Source organism: Ipomoea triloba, chromosome 3 (assembly GCF_003576645.1).
Source record: "Ipomoea triloba cultivar NCNSP0323 chromosome 3, ASM357664v1".
NCBI lineage: Eukaryota > Viridiplantae > Streptophyta > Magnoliopsida > Solanales > Convolvulaceae > Ipomoea > Ipomoea triloba.
In genome coordinates this window covers 27776054-27795327 of record NC_044918.1, presented here as the reverse complement: position 1 = coordinate 27795327, position 19274 = coordinate 27776054, and the positions used below count along the sequence as shown (strand labels likewise).

The following is a 19274-nucleotide window of genomic DNA, read 5'->3' as shown; positions in this document are numbered from 1 at the left end:
TTGCCATAGCCCAGCGGTTGTTTACCAGATTGACCTACGGGAGGCTTGAAAGCCGTGGCCCGAGGTTGTTGAGATGTTTGACCTGCGTGAGGCTTGTGTGCGTGGCCCGAGGTTGTTGAGATGTTTGACCTGCGGGAGGCTTGTGTGCCGTGGCCCGAGGTTGTTGAGATGTTTGACCTGCGGGAGGCTTGTGTGCCGTGGCCCGAGGTTGTTGAGATGTTTGACCTGCGGGAGGCTTGTGTGCCGTGGCCCGAGGTTGTTGAGATGTTTGACCTGCAGGAGGCTTGTGTGTCGTGGCCCGAGGTTGTTGAGATGATTGACCTGCGGGAGGCATGAATGCCACTACTACACAGACGGCTTTTAACGTCGGCTAAATAGACCCTTTAACGTCGGCTAAAAGCCGACGTTGATCCGGCCGACGTTGTAAGTGTACACATACAACGTCGGCTAAAAGTTAGCCGACGTTGTAAGGTACACATACAACGTCGGCTATTTGTTAACCGACATTGTAAGGTACACATACAACGTCGGCTATTTACAAATAGCCGACGTTGTAGGTGTAACCCCTCGTCTATTTCGATAAGTTTGAGGTTCAGAAAATATGTCTTTAAGCTATGACATTCATAAGATAAGTGACCGATGCTTCAAAATAATTTTTTTTAAGGAAGTATAGTTGTTATTAAGTTGCGATCGTTCGTGCCGGTCACGAACCGTAAAATTTTAGGAGCTGGTATTCGGACCCGATTATCCTAGGAAATGGATTATTAGACACCATATTATTATTCTTGAACTTCCTATTCAATTAAATCAGCCCATAGCAGCGAAAATTTATTTTGATCGTACATCGCTAAAATTTCGCGGTGTACCGAACCTAGCCCAATTTTGAGGGTTAGTCTGGAATAAATTTTTGGTTTCGAGAATTATTCTATCCAGATTATTTTCTACCGAAACTTTATCTGTTTGGACCCCAACTGATAAGTTTGAAAATACTTCATTATTTTATTCTATTTTTTTTTCCCCATAAAAACATCTTACCTCAAAAGGAAGAATACCCAAAGCCAATTTATTCCATTTGTTCTTCTTCTTCTTCTTCCTTGGCCGAATTTCAAAAGAGAGAAAGAGAGGTGACTTCCACCATTTTCCTCCATTAAAACCATAGCCAAGCTTGTACACAACTCTCCAATTTGTTCGGTAAGATTTCAATATTATTCGGTTAAAAAGTCTTGATTTCTTCCCTAGAACTTGATTGTAGGTAAAGATTTCTTAAATATGTTGTTATGGTGGTGTATTCTACCTAGGGTTTTTCGGTGAAACTTGGGGATAAAGGTTCAAGACTACTTTTACGGTGATATTACACACTTGTGAGGTAAGGAATTCCCTTAAGTTGGAATTAGTCACTTGAATTTGGATAATTGATTTTAGTTGAAATATGGTGTTTTTGGAGCTTTGGGAATATTTTCGTATACAAGTTCATAGCTTGGATATGCTTGTATATGTTGTATTTATGTCTATATAAGCTTATACTTGTGGAAATAGAGAAAGGAAATCAGGACAGATTTCTGTCAGTAACTTCCGTGAATTTCTGGGAAAAATCGGGAAATTATTTTGGTCCAATTTTTTTTATACATGTAGTTCTATAAGTGTAGAAGCCGCATATAAACTTTCATAATTTTTGGAGTAGTATAAGTATGGTTTTCGGAATTTTTCCCAAAACTGGTCCAGAGAAGGAAAAATGCTGGACAGCACACTGCCAAGGGCAAAAATGGAATTTTCTGTGTAAATTCGTGAACCTAGGTGACCAAAAATTTTTATGAACATCAAGTACTATGAGTTAGGGTTCTACCATAAAAATTTCAAGTGAAAAAGAGTTCGGGAACTATTTTTATCGGCTCAATCTTTCGGACTGCGCAAAACTGTAATTTCTGGACAGAAACTGTCAAAATCAATTTTGACAAAAATATTTTTTTTTGTAACAAAACTAGTGACGAAATTTTGGGATGTCACAACCATATTTGGATGAAATAAATTATTTTGAAAATACTATTTGATTCCAGGAAAGAAAAAGAAAAATGTTTTCAAACCCTTAGTTTCTGGAATAAGGTGGGGACCTTCGGGAAGGCTTAAACGCCACGGCCCGGGGTTGGAATAAGGTTGGACCTGTGGGAGGGCTGGAGTGCCATGGCCCTAGGTTGGGATAAGGAGACCGACGGGAAGGCAGGGAAATGCCACTGCCCAAGGTTTGAGAAGGAGAATTGAGAAATGTTCAAAGTGCTTACTCAGGGGAAACTAAGTGGAAAATTTTTGAGTATGAAAATTATTGTTACTCTGAGCTGCGGTTCAGATTATTATAAATATTAGAGCTGCGGTTCTATTTGCAAATGATGAAATTCCTGGAAATGTGAAATTTTGCAAACTTGTCTGAAAAGGGCATGAAAATTATTTTGAGTGGCAAGTTATGACTTCATTCTTATTTGAGAAAAGCTTTATATGATTTAACGTTTATACGCTATTATACTATCTATAAATCGTTTCGTTACAGGCAGATTTTCAAATCATGGTAAAACTTTATAAAGCTTTTAGATTATCTATGTTTTCAAACCTTTGTCTACTTTTAAGTGACAAATGGATTTCCTTACTTAGCCGTCGTGCTAACTACACTTCGTTGTGTTCTTAACAGATGTCTAGGGTAGGCTCGTGTAGCCCACCTGACTCGGATCCTTCCGAGTTGGAGTTCCCTATCTACGATCATAATGATTATGTACAGTACTTAGTTGATGTCGACCCGTATGCTCCTGGATTCGCTCCTGACTCTCCAGCTCCGGCTTATGTTCCTGCTATTCCTTCCCCACCGTACAGTCCTCCTCTGACTTACCCAACTACACCCTCTCGTATCCCGGTTCGCAGTAGCCAGCCAAATTTTCTGGATGGGGCCAGGTCTAGGTTTGGGTCTTTTCCGGTAGAGGTGTTGGAAGGGAGTGATCCCTTAGAATTTGTTGTCTTTTATCCCTGTCCGTGGAATCTCGCTCCTTCGGAACATTGGGATGAGTGGTCCATGATGTACACTCCTAGTTACTTCCTGGATCATCTCACCTGGGTTGCGGGCAACTGGCACCTTGTATGGGGGACGTACTCCGAACCGGAGTACCACCCCTTAGAAGAGGATGACTGATTAGAAAGGTTATGGGAGGAACCCTTTTTTTGTGTACATGTATCTTTTGTAGCCATGATGAACTTAGCTGGCTAGTAAGTTGTAATTTAAACTCTTGTATATATTCTGGTAGTTAGTGTAGCTACCCCTTTTGCTCACCTATATATATATGTATGAAGATATGTTGGGTAATGATGATGATGATGTGAAATAGTTTTCTTGTTAGCCTGTGCACCTAGAGTGAACTCTGTCTGGTCTTGGCTGGGTTTAGTCTAGGTGTGGCGGTAACTACTCCGAATGTACGGTACAGCCGAGCCGGGGTGTTACAGTAGGTATCTTAAAAACAAATAAAATACCCTACAACGTCGGCTATTTACAAATAGCCGACGTTGTAGGTAATTTGAAAACTACTAAAATACCCTACAACGTCGGCTATTTACAAATAGCCGACGTTGTAGGTAATTTGAAAACTACTAAAATACCCTACAACGTCGGCTATTTTCAAATAGCCGACGTTGTAGGTAACTTAAAAACAAATAAAACGTTGTAGGTAACTTAAAAACAAATAAAATACCCTACAACGTCGGCTATTTACAAATAGCCGACGTTGTAGGTAATTTGAAAACTACTAAAATACCCTACAACGTCGGCTCTTTACAGATAGCCGACGTTGTAGGTAATTTAAAAACAAAAAAATTACCCTACAACGTCGGCTCTTTACAGATAGCCGACGTTGTAGGTAATTTAAAAACAAAAAAATTACCCTACAACGTCGGCTCTTTACAGATAGCCGACGTTGTAGGTAACTTAAAAGCAAATAAAATACCCTACAACGTCGGCTATTTACAAATAGCCGACGTTGTAGGTAATTTGAAAACTACTAAAATACCCTACAACGTCGGCTCTTTACAGATAGCCGACGTTGTAGGTAATTTGAAAACTACTAAAACACCCTACAACGTCGGCTCTTTACAAATAGCCGACGTTGTAGGTAGTTTAAAAACAAAAAAATTACCCTACAACGTCGGCTAATAAGACTAGCCGACGTTGTAGGGTAATTTTTTTTTTAAATATTCATTTTATTTTTCTATTTACACCCAAAACCTGCTCAAATATATATCGCTATCACAATCACATTCAAAACCTGTACAATTTATATTTATAATATCAAAATTAATAAAAGCAATAAATCTCACAATTGATACTAATTAATAATACAAGTTCATCAAAAATTATCTATATATAAACTGTGTTTCCCTTCCAAAATTTTTGCTATTGTTACTCATTGTATTATCCAAACAACTTATGGTATTTAGCTTCAAGTGCTGCTCTCTCCACAAAAAGCTTGACCTCTAGCTCATTATGTTGGCTCTGCAAGCACAAACAACACAAATAAGATAAGCACTGCAAGCACAAACAACACAAATAAGATAAGCATTATCAAGATATGCAAAAACATGATGCATTTTTACACTTAAGACAACCATACATACACTAAAACTAATTTACAAATGCAACTCATCTCTGTTTGCTAAATTTCACTATATAATAGTTTTCAAAAAAAAAAAATCACTAGAGAATAAGCTCTAACAATGTACACAGCAACTAAATGTTTAGACAATCCCAAATAAGAAGACCCCAAACAATCATGGAGCCATTATTTCCTTGGTAGCTTGATCAGCAGCCTTGCATGAGTTGCATGTTTTATGTCCAAATTAACCGTTTCACTATCCAAATACCATATCAGGTTCTAATAGGAAATTTCCAGCTAAATATTTAAACATCCTTTGCAGCATGTAGTATGTATATATTTGCATTATTAAATAGATCATTATATTAATATAATGCTATATATGATTCCCTTTTTCCTGTGTACTTTATCTGCACAGGATCCGTCAATCTAATGCAATCCTTTTCAAAAAGATTACAGATTTCACCTGAAACAGCAGCCTTCTTGACTTCTTGGAAGTAAAACTTCAAAAGTGGAACTATCGTTGGAGCAACCTGTTCCATGTTTCAGAGATTCTTATTAAACTGAAAAAAAAATACAAATCAGAAATTGACAGATTGATGGATTAATATTGACCTGATCAATCCATGGGTTAAAGCCTTCCTTCAACTCATCAGCATAACAACATAGCATATTATAGTTGTAGCTTTTTCCTCAAGAACAATTGTTTTTATCCCTATTCTATTATCCCCAAGAGTGGTTGCATTGTCTCTATGTTGTAGCATTTAACAATCTTAGTACAATCGCAAGAACTTCCACTACGTTATATAAAAGTTTATTAAAGACTGAGAACAAGAACATTGACAAACGTTCAGATTCAAATGGATGTATATAAGATAAGAGTTCAATAACATCAACAAAAAAAAAAAAAAACCCAACAGTGTACTATTTCAAACAATAGTCCAATCATTCTCCCCTGGATATCAAAAGGCCTGCTTTACATAGTCAAATTCAATAAATGCTTTATTCTACAAAAATTATGATATGGAATCTTTAAAGAGTCATGAATGATAACAGAGATTAACAGGCAAGGGAAGAAAATAAAAGAAAATTTTCAGAAAAGAACAAGCACAATTTCATTCATGAGGACTCACAAGCGATATAATTGTTCAAATAGCACGGATGGTGAGATATCTTCTCAGGCATCCAGAATACCTTCCCTATGTACAGGCAGAAAAGGGTCGTACCTGGGAACGCGAACGCCGTCGGAGATGTCGCACCTCTGCTCACCGCCAACGCTGTTCGTAGCCGCTAGAGGTCGCCACCGGTCTGCTCACGCCGCTAAGCTGGTCGACGTTGCCGCTGCTCAAGCCCTTCGTCGCAATCGCCGCTTTCCTGGTCGAAACTGCTCTCTCCGATGGTGGTCGCTGCTGCTCCTTCTTCGTCGCCAGTGCATAAGCCTTCGTCCTCGTCGCAGCTCAAGTTTTCATTGTCGAGCCTCACGTTTGCCTATTGCTAGGGTTTGTGAATAATGACCAAAATTGAAGTGGTGAGGGATGAAATTGACATTATTACCTTTGGCTTGAAATAAGGAACCGGCAGTCCACTCCGCGAAGGAAAGCCCTCTTCCTCTTTTCGGGCTACGACCGACGACGCTAGCAGCATAATGTCCGGGCGTCGCGATTGTTGGGTGGCTATGGTGAAGTTGTGCGGTGATGGAGGGTTGTATATTTGGAGTCTGGAAGACGCGCGTTGTAGTCTTTGGACGGAAGACGGCGTAGTATTATTAATCCCTAATTTGAATAAGATCTAAAATTGAAGGTTATTTGGACTATATTCAAAACCCTACAACGTCGGTTATTATAAATAACCGACGTTGTAAGTTAAAATATTATAAATTGCCCGTAGCTGACGTCGTATCGCGCCCGACCTTAATGATACGACGTCGGCTAACCTTCCTAGCCGACGTCGTATCGACGCCCGAATTCAAATAGGTGGGATACGACGTCGGCTAGGTAGGTTAGCCGACGTCGCATCGTCCGTCGATGGCTAATATACACGATACGACGTCGGCTAACATCGTATCCCACCGTCTTATAAAGTACACCCTTTAACGTCGGTTATTAGTAAATAACCGACGTTATAGGATTTTTATTTATTTTTAATTATTTAATTAACATATAACGTCGGCTAATTATTTAGCCAACGTTAATTAGCCGACGTTGTATGTGATTTCTGTAGTAGTGGCCGTGGCCCGAGGTTGTTGAGAACACTCCAAAAAGGCCTCACACTTATCCAGGGGGAAACTAAGTGAATTCTAACTATGAAAATTTAGTTACTCCGTAACTATGTTGAAGAACAAATTGTCACGAAATTTGAGCACTGAAGTGTGCTGTTGAACTCTCTCTCTTTTGAGTTAAAAATGATGAAAATTCCTGGAAATGAAAAGTATTATATGTTGATGCAACTCATATACTCTACTATACTTCTTTTGTTGATAATCTGGTTGTAGGTAGATTTTCAACTTATGGGTAAAGCTTACAGCTTTCAAATTATTAATACATTTTCGAAACCTTTGTTTACTTTTGAGTGACAATGGATTTCCTTACTTAGCCGTCGTGTTAACTACACTTCATTGTGTCCTTTATCAGATGCAGTCTAGCGTGGGCTCGTGTAGCCCTGGGAACTCTGATGACTTATCAGAGTTCATGTTTCCTATCTTAGACTATGATGATTATGTACAGTACTTATCGGGTGACGACCTATTTGCTCCCGGCTACGCTCCAGACCCTCTAGCTTCGGCTTGTACTCCTGACCCCGTTCCTACTCCTGTTCACCCGGTTGTACCTGTCTGTCCTCCTGCTCCCGGTAGTCCATCGAGTTTCATTGATGCGATTCAGGCGGGGTATGGGTTCTACCCCATCGAAGTTTTAGAGGAGAGAATAGCCCAAACTTTGTTCTAATGGCCCGTAAGAAAACTCTTGTACATAATTGTAGCTAGTATAGCTACCCTTTTGCTGCGAATATATATATATATATATGAAGTTATGATGGGTAATGACGCTATGAAACAGTTTCCTTGTCTTCAGCCTGTGCACCTAGAGTGAACTCTATCTGGATTTGATTGGGTTCAGTCTAGGTGTGGCGGTAACTACTCCGGATGTACGGTATAGCCGAGCTGGGGTGTTACAATCAAGCGCGAGGACAATACAACTATGGAAGCAAGCCTGCATATGGACAGAATGACAAGAATAGACTGATGTACAATCAAAACCAAGGAAATCGAAATCAAATGACCCAGTTCAGGTCACAATACAACTCTCAACTTGACTTTACTCAACAAAGGAGGGATGACATCCGTGAAGTAGATGAAAGACTTACAAGGACGATCATGGAACTCAAGAATGATCGGGCAAATCTAAAACAAGAGATTACTCAAGAAATTCGGCAAGAAATTTCCAGTCTTCGACAAGAGTTTAAAGCCACACTTAAGACAATTGAGAATCAAATTTCTCAAATGTTTAAGATGATGTCGGATCGACACTACGGACAACTCCCGAGTAACACTGAGAACAATCCGAAAGAGAGAGTCAACGCCATTGATGCCAAGGAAGAAGAACATGTGAAATGTGATCCAATGGATGCCATTTGTGGAAAATGTCAATGTAAGGTAGATGACCAACGAAACGAGACTACCTCTTGTAGTCCCACTCTCGAATTAAAGAATGCGAGCGGTTCATGCACCATATCAATGAAGGAAAACAAGGAGAAAACCACTTCAGAAGAATGCCCAAAAGAAAAGGAGCTACCACGAGACAACATCGAAGAATGCCCAAAAGAAAAGGAGCTACCACGAGACAACATCAAAAGTTCCCCAAAAGAAAAGGAGCTACCACGAGACAACATCAAAAGTTCAAAAAAAGAAAAGGAGCTACCACGAGACAACATCAAAAGTTCAAAAGAGAAAAAGGAGCTACCACGAGACAACATCAAAAGTTCAAAAGAGAAAGAAACGGCTCGAGAAGGTACAATTAATGCTTTTATCCGAAAATTTTTCAATAATAAGGAATGCCGTGAATTGTTTGAGAATGACAGTTATGATAATTTTACTTGTTTAAGCCAAGCATCTTCGGCTTGTTTGACTGAGGGTTACCCGAGAAAGAAGGGTGACCCTGGAGCTTTGTTGATTCCTTGTTCTATACAGAACATGGAACCTCAAAACGCTCTTGCTGATCTTGGTGCTTCTATCAATGTCATGTCTTCAAATCTTTTTGGAAAATTGAACTTATCATGTTTGAAACGGACGAGGCTGACTCTACGTTTAGCTGACGGAACCACAGGTATCTTGAAGGCTTAGCGGAAGATGTTCTAGTAAGAATAGGAAAATTTCTTGTGCCTGCCGATTTTATTGTTTGTAAGATGGGTGATGATGATCCCCATGAATCCTTAATTCTTGGAAGACCATTTCTGGCTACTTTTCGTGCACAAATAGATGTGAGTTCAGGTGAAATTACCCTGAGATTCGATGGACAAGCCATAAATGATGAAAAGGATAGAGCGAAAGAAGGAACTGATGACGATGAAAGGGCAAAGGTCAAACCAAAGATGAAACCAAAACCGAAGTGGAAAAATGATAAGCTTACATGGAAAAACATGTGGGTACCAAAATGCTTCTTACCCACTACCATGGAATATGGTTGAATTCTAAACAAGGTATGATGCGTCTAGCCAATGACGTAAACCGTGGCGCTACTTGGGAGGCAACCCAAGGTTTTAATAATATGTTTTTACATCATTTTTATGCTTTCGTTTTTAACATTTTTGTTCTAATAAATTGCTACAATCAAATGGAACCATATTTTAAGGACTAACTTGTAGGAGTCGGGACTAAAAATTGTTTTGGAAAGGCTTATTTTGGACTTAGGTATGAAGGGAAAGACCAAAACCGGAAGAAAACAGTGTAGAGGACTGCCACGTGAGCTCACACGTGTGTAGCCGTGCGTGGGAACGAGGCAGTAGCCTCCCACGCACGCTCACACGCGTGTAGCCATGCGTGGGAGCGAGATAGAGAGCTCCCACGCACGGTCACACGAGTGTGACCGGCGTGAAAGCCTTACCCCGACCTTAAAACCCCCCTTCGGATCCCCCACGCCATTTTGCTCCCAAAACCACATTTTGTCTTCTCTTCTCCACGCAAGGTGAATCCAATACTCAAGGTTTGAATATCCATTCTATTTTTACTTCAAAGAAGATCAAAAACATCTCCATCAAGGTAATTTCTCATCTTTTTAACTATTTATCCTTGAATATTCATGATTATGGAAGAGCTTGAATGAGAAATTTGTTCTACATTCCCTTGCATGATTTTGAATGATTTGAATGATTAAATTGGTTTATAATGCTTCATAGACCTATCCTTTGATGTTTTCTTTCATTATTGATGGTTACATTGATGGATTGTTATGTATTTTTGAGCTTCAAGTGTGAACACCATTGATGAACAAATGGTTTTGCTATATTTCTTGTTTAAATTATGAAATTGATGCTTGAATTGATGTGTAAACTTGTTATAGAACTATTATATGCCATCAATTTGACTTTTCACATGCTATTTTGCCCAAATTGAATTTTCAATTTCAAACCCTAATTTTGAATTTGGGGAAGAAGATGAAGTTGACTTTTTGAAATATCTTATGATGAATTTTTGCATTTATGTGATAATGGAATGATATTGTTGATATTCTTATGCTAGAATTGTCCAAAATATAGGGGAAACTATGGCGAAATTTTCGAAAATTCTTAGCCCTATATGTTTGAAATCCATTATCTTGACAATGAATTTTACACAATTACAATGGTGACTTATTTGAGAAATAATTATTCAAAACCAATTACCATGAATGTTAATTTCTACAATTTGTAGGATGGGATGCTCAAAGGAAGTCGCAAAGAAAACAAAGTATGATCATGGTGAATCGAGCTGGTCGAGAACACGGCAGCAAGCTACAGCTCAACAAGCTCCCAAGGAGCCGGGGTCAAGGTCATTAAGACACTTGACACCCATCCAACTTACAATAGTGGATAACTATAAAGGGAAGCAGCTTTCCGTTGGCCGTCACTTCGACGACAATGTTTTAAAAGAGTTCGGTTGTTTGGATGAAGTAAATGGACTTCTAAGGCACTCACAGCTCCGCCATTTGTTTGAATGGAGAGGACCCACCTACGCGCCTATTACTTATGAATTTTTGGCGACCTTAGAGATTCGAAAGGAAGTCAACAATGCAAGAGAGTTCATTTTGTTCACACTTTTCGGCAACCACTATAGCATGTCAGTCAACACTTTGGGTGTTACACTTGGATTCCATGATGCCGTGAGCGTGTCCATGCCATATTTCAGGGACTTTAAGGAGGATTTTGATTCAGAGGCAGTAGCTAGGCAGTATTGGAGGAGCATCACCGACAATGCCCCGTACAACTCATCAAACTTAAAGGCAAACCTCATCACCCGCAATGCTCTAAAGGCTATCAGATTAGCCTTTGCTATAAATCTCTCCGGCAGAACCACAAATCGCAACAAGGTATACAAACAGGATTTGTTTTACATGTGGTGCATGGAGAATGAGGTTGGCATCAACATGGGCGTTCAAGCTAGAAAGTGGCTCCAGACCCAGCAAAAGCCTAAGGTTCAGACAGTGTTCATTGGACCTTTTGTTACGAGATTGTGTTACGGGTTGGGCCTTATGGACCGGTTGATGGGAGAGAAAGATGAAGGTTTCACAATTGCTTTCACTATCGCTGAGTTCTTTGCCATGCATATGAGGTTGGGCGGTGATGATGCACCTGATCTAGAGGCTTCTGATGATGATGATGAGGAGGACGAGGAAGAGAATGAGGAGGATGATGCTGCGAAGGAGCGAGGCCCTATTCCCATGGATTGGGACACAACGCAGAACTTTCACAAGCAGCTCCATGATGAACAGATGAACTACTGGCGTGAGCAGCGAACATGGTAAGAAGGCCATTTTACATCCATTTCTGCAAGACAAGATGTCCACACCGAAGACCTCAACTGCATGAGAAGGGCGGTGGAGGAGAACGATAGGAGAATTACTGCGCTCGATGCTAGATTCGATAGGCAATTCCAGCCCTTCGGTGATAACTGATGCCTTCCTTCGACTGTCCTCGATCTTGACTTATTGACACTTGATACTGAGTTCCTTGACATTGGTTACGTTGGTTGATAGCCCCATCTGAACAATAGGATCCCTACGCGCGGGGTTCCGACTTTTATTTCTTTATTTCTTTACTCTACTTTACTTTACTTTATTGCTTTATGTTATTTACTTTGCAACTTCTTTACTTATCTGCATTTCTATTCGAATAATTCTGATTATTTACATGCTTTATTATCTATGTTTTTGTTTTTATTTCTATCAGCTTATAATAATTAAATAGTACTCCGAAAACCCTTTTGTATGTTATATCTCCATTTCTTATAGAGCATCTATAACGGGAGCAGGCCTGTGCTGGAAGCTAAAGTGTGGAAAGAGGGATGCATACTTGGTTTATCCTCTTATCCCTTTTCTAATTTTAAGCCCCGTTTTGATCTTTAAAGTGTGGAAATATTTTCTTTATAGCTTTGTGTATGTGTATATTAGAGCTTACCATGTTTATTAGGATCGTTTGATGCATACCCTACATCCCAGAGCAATTTCCAAAGTGTGGAAAGGGATCTTTATTTGTCTAAACCTTAGAATCCCTGTTTCTTTGCACGGGGTTCCGACCTTTATTCGCTTTACTTTACTAGGATCCCTATGCACGGGGTTCCGACCTTTATTTCTTTTCTTTTATTCGCTTTACTTTACTTTTATTTTTACTGCTTTATGTTATTTACATTCCAACTGCTTTACTTATCCGCATTTCTATTTGAATAATTTTGCTTATTTACATGCTTTATTATCTATGTTTATGTTTTATTGCTTTTATATTTCTATCAGCTTATAATAATTGAATAGTACTCCGAAAACCCTTTTGTATGTTATGTCTCCATTTCTTATAGAGCATCTATAACGGGAGCAGGCCTATGCTGGAAGCTAAAGTGTGGAAAGAGGGATGCATACTTGGTTTATCCTCTTACCCCTTTTCTATTTTAAGCCCCGTTTTGATCTCTAAAGTGTGGAAATATTTGTTTATATAGCTTTGTGTATGTGTTATGGTAGAGCTTACCATGTTATATAGGATCGTTTGATGCATACCCTATATCGCAGAGTAAATTCCAAAGTGTGGAAAGGGATCTTTTATTTGTCTAATCCTTAGTATCCCTGTTTATTCCTTTACCCTATATCGTATGGAAATATCGAGGACGATGTTTATTTTAAAGTGTGGAAAGGACGCACTCTATGCTTTATATGCTTACATGCTTAGAATAAGAAATTGAAGCTCTTGGGAATGATAAGCGGGTGCATTTGCAGTTTTGAAAAGAGAGTTATTATTTGTGTTATCTAGAGAGAATTTTGACTAGATGCCCAAAAAATTTTTACTTTCGAAATATCTTTGATGAACTTACTTTTCGCACCCATGAGAGTGTTTAGAGCCAAATAAGTTTATATTATTGCCTGCTTGCATGATGTTCACCTCTTATTTACGTAGGACCTTAGTCAAGGATCTCTCGAAGTGGGAGTGTGCACTTTTTAATTTGAGAAAGATAAAACTAGCAAGGCCCGGAATTGAACTAACCTTGGTAGGGCATGGGGCAAAAGGTGAGCCTAATGGTAAGCTTAATGAGAAAACAAACCCTTGAACAAAAATAGAAAAAGGAATGAGGGGTTCACATGAGGAGAAGTCGAAAAGGCAAAAGGCCAATCACCAAGAGTTTAAAATTGAGGGATGCCAATTCGTTGGGTTGTGTTCAAACCATAGTCTTCGGTAAGCAAAAAGCTTTATCTGGAGTCGGTTGTTCACATAAAAAGATCCCAAGAATTGAGAAAATAGAGCTGAGGTGAGCCGCTTCGCTAGGATTCGAGTACCCATTGCACTGACCTTCGAAAAAGCATGGAGCTCCATGTGAAGTCGGGTGGCTCGATGATGTTATCCTAGGAAGTGAGAAGAAAGAGGGACCGTGCTAAGCCAAAAGCGGTGAGTGGTCCATGCCCCTACCCTCATTTACATTTACGTTGGGCTTTGTCGTATAAGGATGGAAAGTTGATTAGCTAGTGCACATCGTTCCCGTATAAGGATGGAAAGTTGATTAGCTAGTGCACATCGTTCCCGTATAAGGATGGAAAGTTGATTAGCTAGTGCACATCGTTCCCACTAGTGGGTGGAAAGTTGATTAGCTAGTGCACATCGTTCCCACTAGTGGGATCGGCTAGAGGCCCTATTTAAATAGAAGGTGAACCAAAACTTCGGAAATGCATGTTTGCGTATGGTGCGAGGAGTGTGATCCCTTGTTTTACTTGTTTATCTACGAAAGGTTTTTATTTCCCGAAAATATTTCTTGAGTTGCTGATATCTGACCAAAATCCTTTGTAGATAACACAAATGATTTCTCCCGTTTCAACAGTCTTAGACACCCATCATTTTGACTGGCCAAAAGCTTTATTCTACATGAGAAAGTATCTCGGAGACTTATATGCTTAGAGAGTAAACATGAGAAAGTATCTCGGAGACTTATATGCTTAGAGAGTAAAATGTCTTGAGTATCTCGGAGACTTATATGCTTAGAGAGTAAAATGTCTTGCTTATCTCGGAGACTTATATGCTTAGAGAGTAAAATGTCTTGCTTGTCTCGGAGACTTATATGCTTAGAGAGTAAAATGTCTTGCTTGAGGACAAGCAAGAAACAAAGTGTGGAAAATTTGATAAGACTCCGAGATACCCTTAAATCAGACACATTTTAGGGTGTTTTATCGCGTCTATAGCATCCTTACATGGTGAATTATGCTCGTAAATGCTTGAAAATCACTAACTAATGCACAAAAGCTATTTTTAGCTTAAAAGAAGTGAAACAGGAGCCCCGGGAGCAAATAGGAGCAAAAGTTGAGCTTAAAGAGCGAACCAGGCAAGAACGGAGCCCCGGAGGACCCAACTGGATGGTCACACGCGTGTGAGCATGCGTGAAAACTTTCCAGTAGCCTCCCACGCACGCTCACACGCGTGTGGATGGCGTGGGGGCGGTGATGCGCGAATTTCGATTAGGGCTGTCATTTCGGAGACTATTTAAACCCCTTTGATGAATTTTCAGAGGAGGTTCCCAGAAAATTAGTTTACCCTTTCTTAGTTTTTCCTTTGGAGAACTTTCTCCATTTTTCTTAGTTTTTAGATTAGATCAATCTCTATTGTAGCAAGACAACAAGCTTGGATTGAAGATCTTCTTCTCTCTAGGTGATTTCTATAATTTTAGCTATCTTGTTCTTGGATTAAATTAGCTTTTGCTTGAGTTTCATATTATGAGTAGCTAGTTTAGTCTAGGGATTTGGATTGTGAGACTGAATGTTGCTAGTGTGATGATCTTATCTCTATATCTTGGATCTATGTGTTTGTGTTGATGGATTACCTATTCTTGTATATTGATTGTTGTTTTGATGAGATCTTGTTTGGATTTGGCCAATCTAGATGAGAGATTGAGCTCTTGACTCTTTCATGACTTTGATTAGAGTTAGGATTTGAAGCTTGACACAATCATAGTTCCTATGGACTTCTTAAGAATAGTAGGATAGTGTGTAGCTCAAGTGTTTGATAAAATTTCTCTTAGAACTTTGGATGCTTGAAGGCACTCCTAAGTCAAAGAAGCCTTAGTACACAAAGGTGGAAAAGGACTAAGACAACACACTCTTGAATAGCCAATATCCTAGCAATCCCTATCCATGACCTTAGACACTCCGCTATGCAATATCCATGAACACTATCCAATCCCTACCCCTTTTACATATTTACAAAATCCCTTTTATTTTACTACTCTCTTGCACTCAAACCAACCAAATGAACTACTCTTACTCAAAAATCCACCCTTCACCACACTCGAATCCTATGCATGATCCAATCAAGTAAACTCCCGAACACTTGACACACCTCCACGTCCCTCCTTCGAGACCTCCACCCTACGCAAAACTCACAACTCGTCAAAATGGCACAGTTGCCGGGGAGGGCAATAGGTTGTCATATGTTTTTGTTTACTTTGATTGCATGAATGCTAGATTGGAGCAATGTTAATCCATTCCACTTAATTTTGTTTTATTTTTACTTGCTTTTGCTACTAACCCAATTGACTACTTCTAGTCAATTGTGGAAATTTTTGTTTCATTGATAATTTTACTAGGTGAATGCACACGCGAGCAAAAGGAAATCAAGGTTTACTACCCTACATTCCTGAAATTAATAGAGCAACTAGAAGGAAAAATACCCAAGGATCACTAATGGCTTCATCAAGCGCAACAAGAAATCCACAAGGAAGAGGAACAACTGTACCAAATCCACCCCTAGTTCCAATTAATCCACAAGTACCGATTAACCATGAAGAACCAATTCTGGAAGAACCACAAGCTAACAGAGCAAACAATCAAGAGAACATTCGTGAAGAAGAATATTATGGAAATCCTCTAGAACCACAAAGATCAATTGCAGATTACATGACTCCGGAGTTTAACATGCACAACTCAATCTATGTACCCCCAATGGAGAACGTCAACTTTCACGTGCATCCGACTATTCTCACACTGGTTCAAAACAATCAATATTCACAACAAGCTTGGATTGAAGATCTTCTTCTCTCTAGGTGATTTCTATAATTTTAGCTATCTTGTTCTTGGATTAAATTAGCTTTTGCTTGAGTTTCATATTATGAGTAGCTAGTTTAGTCTAGGGATTTGGATTGTNAAATCCACCCTTCACCACACTCGAATCCTATGCATGATCCAATCAAGTAAACTCCCGAACACTTGACACACCTCCACGTCCCTCTTTCGAGACGGACACTCGGGGAGTCACAAACTTTCCGTTTTAACACAAATATCTTTTGACACCTCCACCCTACGCAAAACTCACAACTCGTCACTGACCTAAGCTCAAAGTTTGTGATCCTGAATCGCTTGTCAACCTATAATTAGATTCTTTTTGCGCATCATTACACTATGTCCAAGGACCTTGCTGCTTTTCTATACAGAATCAGAACCAAAAAGAAGTTCAACCTCGGTCGGAGTATTTGTGATCATGTTCTAACATTCATTCACCCTAGGGAACAAAAAGGTTAAGCTGTCCTATCTTAACATGATTTATGGCATTATTACTTCACAGGGTTTGACACCGCTTGGGCATGAGATTATTCGATCCTCCTCGTTACAAAAAGTGAATGAAAGGATGCTTGAAGGAAAGCATGTCAAAGATGTCAAACCAGTGGTTCTAGCAGAAGACACTCACATTGCAGATATTGATGATCAAACACTTACTCCTTACATCAGAGGCTTAACGTAGTCCAAAGTCTTGAAAGTCAGAGTAGCAGAACTTGAGACAGTTATTCGTATCATCAATCACTAGCTTGAAGTTGCTCATACTAAGCTTGCTACTATTCTACCGCGCCTGAGTTTTTCTGAGGCAGAGACAGATACTCCCACAACCGAGGGTGGAGGCTCTACTCCTACGGTTTGAAGCTTACTTTAGCCATTATCTTGCAAAAAGCGAGAGTACTGGACTCAAGGGGAGTAACAACAACTTATTGTTATGTGCTTAGTTTATGGTCTCTATGGTCTGTATAGGTCTTTGATCTAGACAATTATAATCCTTTGAATATGGAATTTCTTTACTTTATTTTGGTAATCTATTCTTTGCATTGAAAGTATATCTTCATCCTTATTGAGTTGTTTTGCCAAATAATAGTGATAAGTGCCAAAGACACTCATATCTAAGGGTCTTTATGAGGTCATTCTATGCTCAAATGCTATTTTTAGGGTTGAGTTATGGTCATAATTCCTTAGATGTGCTAATGTGTTACAAAGTTCTATCATATATTGCACTTTAGTGGTCTTGAAAGGTTTTGAGTTAAAAGGAAGATATTTGGACACAACCAGGATCATTCAAGGAAAAAACATGGAAAATAACCCGTCAACGAAGGGTCCACGACCGTAGAGCCATCGTGGATGGAGAACATAAGGTTCCATATATAGGCCCATGATCGTGGATGGGAAATGTGGTTGGAGTAAGTGGCACGGTCCACGAGCGCTCCACGCTTTGTATAGGCTCGTAGATAGGGCTTAGCGGAAAATTTGAAGATAGTGTGTGGAGGGAAAACAATTTAAGCTAGATTTAGATATTTTGTAAGGGGGTTAGACATTGTTAGACATCTTAGAACTTGAGATTCACTTGAGATTCATTTTTACTTTCTCTCTCTCGCTTTCATCTTGTACTTTTGAAGATCTTCTTGGAGAAGGGAGATTGACAACTTTCCTAATCCTTGAATTCACTTTGTAAGCTTTGAATCTACTTTCAATCAATTAGATAATTCTACTTTCAAGCTTTAATTCTTACTTTACTTGCTTTTGATTTGATGAAATTAGATATGATGTTGAATTCGATTGCTAAAATGTGTGGCTATGTTTCAATTAGGAATTAAATTGAAAAATCTAGTGTATGATGCTAGTGTGAATTGTATTTCCAATTAGGTTTGTGCATTGGAATTGATTGATGAAAGTTCATGTTATCTACGATGAATTGTTTGACGTCTTGTGAGGGTGGCCAACTCTAGAGATTGTCTAAGGCAATGAATCTAGGAATGGTTTTGCTAGATTCATTGTAGCTCTCAATCATAGATGTTTTCTTGCTTTAAGTTCCGAAAGGCCTAAGTGAGAAAGAAGGTGAAGACAACATGATTGATAAAATGCCTCTTTGGTCAATGGTCCCCTAATAAGTTCTCCATGCCAAGAGAATGCTTAGTATACCGATACGTGAAAGGTGTTATTAAAATTGTGAGACCCCAAAATTTATTTTTCACCAAAACTTCCAAATTATTGAAAGTAGTATTTTTGCGTGGTGGTGGAATAGATGGAGTAAGAGGTTAAAACGAAGAGATGAACTCCCCGAGTGTCGAGTCTCGAAGGAGGCACGCCGGAAGATTACTTAGCTTGTTTCAATCGAATGCATAGTGGCCATGAGAAATTGTCATGTGCATAATGTAAAAATCAATTGTTTGAGAGAATTCTATAAACTAAAGTAAACAAGTAATGAAACAATCAAATGAAAGAAACTAGGGAACGAATTGTGCTTGGTTGTGATGCCTCATCATGTGTTTATTGCAATAGAACATTGATTCACCTAAATTGGTTATTCAAGGGTGTTTGATTTGATCTGTTGGTGCATGTGTTGAGGGTAGTGGCTTGAGGTTCATGTACTAGCATTGCTTAGGGTGTTTGCGTTGAATAGCTACGTTGGATAAAACTGCAGGGCTCTGTACCACGTATGCTAGTAGGCACCCTAAGGGTGCGTCTCATTGCTTGGGGTGTCAACCGGATGGCTTCTCCCTTACAAAAGGTAGAGCTCTGCACAGGGGGAAGTTGGGGGCACCTTTACGGGTGAGGGCACTTTGGTGGTTGATAGGTGGATAAGGGGCATCAGTCCCACACTTTGTATAGGGCAATGTTCCATTTTGATGTTCTAGATTTTGCATGTGAATAGACTGTGGAAGGGGGG

The 19274-nt window shown here is 39.4% G+C and overlaps 1 long non-coding RNA gene across 3 annotated transcripts; it reads right to left on the bottom strand.

Moving 5' to 3' along the window:
• Nucleotides 1-4281: 4281 nt before the first annotated feature.
• LOC116012519 lies at nt 4282-6340 on the bottom strand. Of its 3 annotated transcripts, none has more exons than XR_004097149.1 (4): nt 5846-6340; nt 5235-5416; nt 5086-5152; nt 4282-4519 (listed from the first exon to the last, which is right to left on the bottom strand). It is a non-coding gene; the product is annotated as an uncharacterized LOC116012519 (long non-coding RNA). The 3 variants fall into 3 exon arrangements; XR_004097150.1 differs by having other exon boundaries at nt 5235-5369; XR_004097148.1 differs by having other exon boundaries at nt 5235-6340.
• Between the last annotated feature and the right edge of the window lie 12934 nt (nt 6341-19274).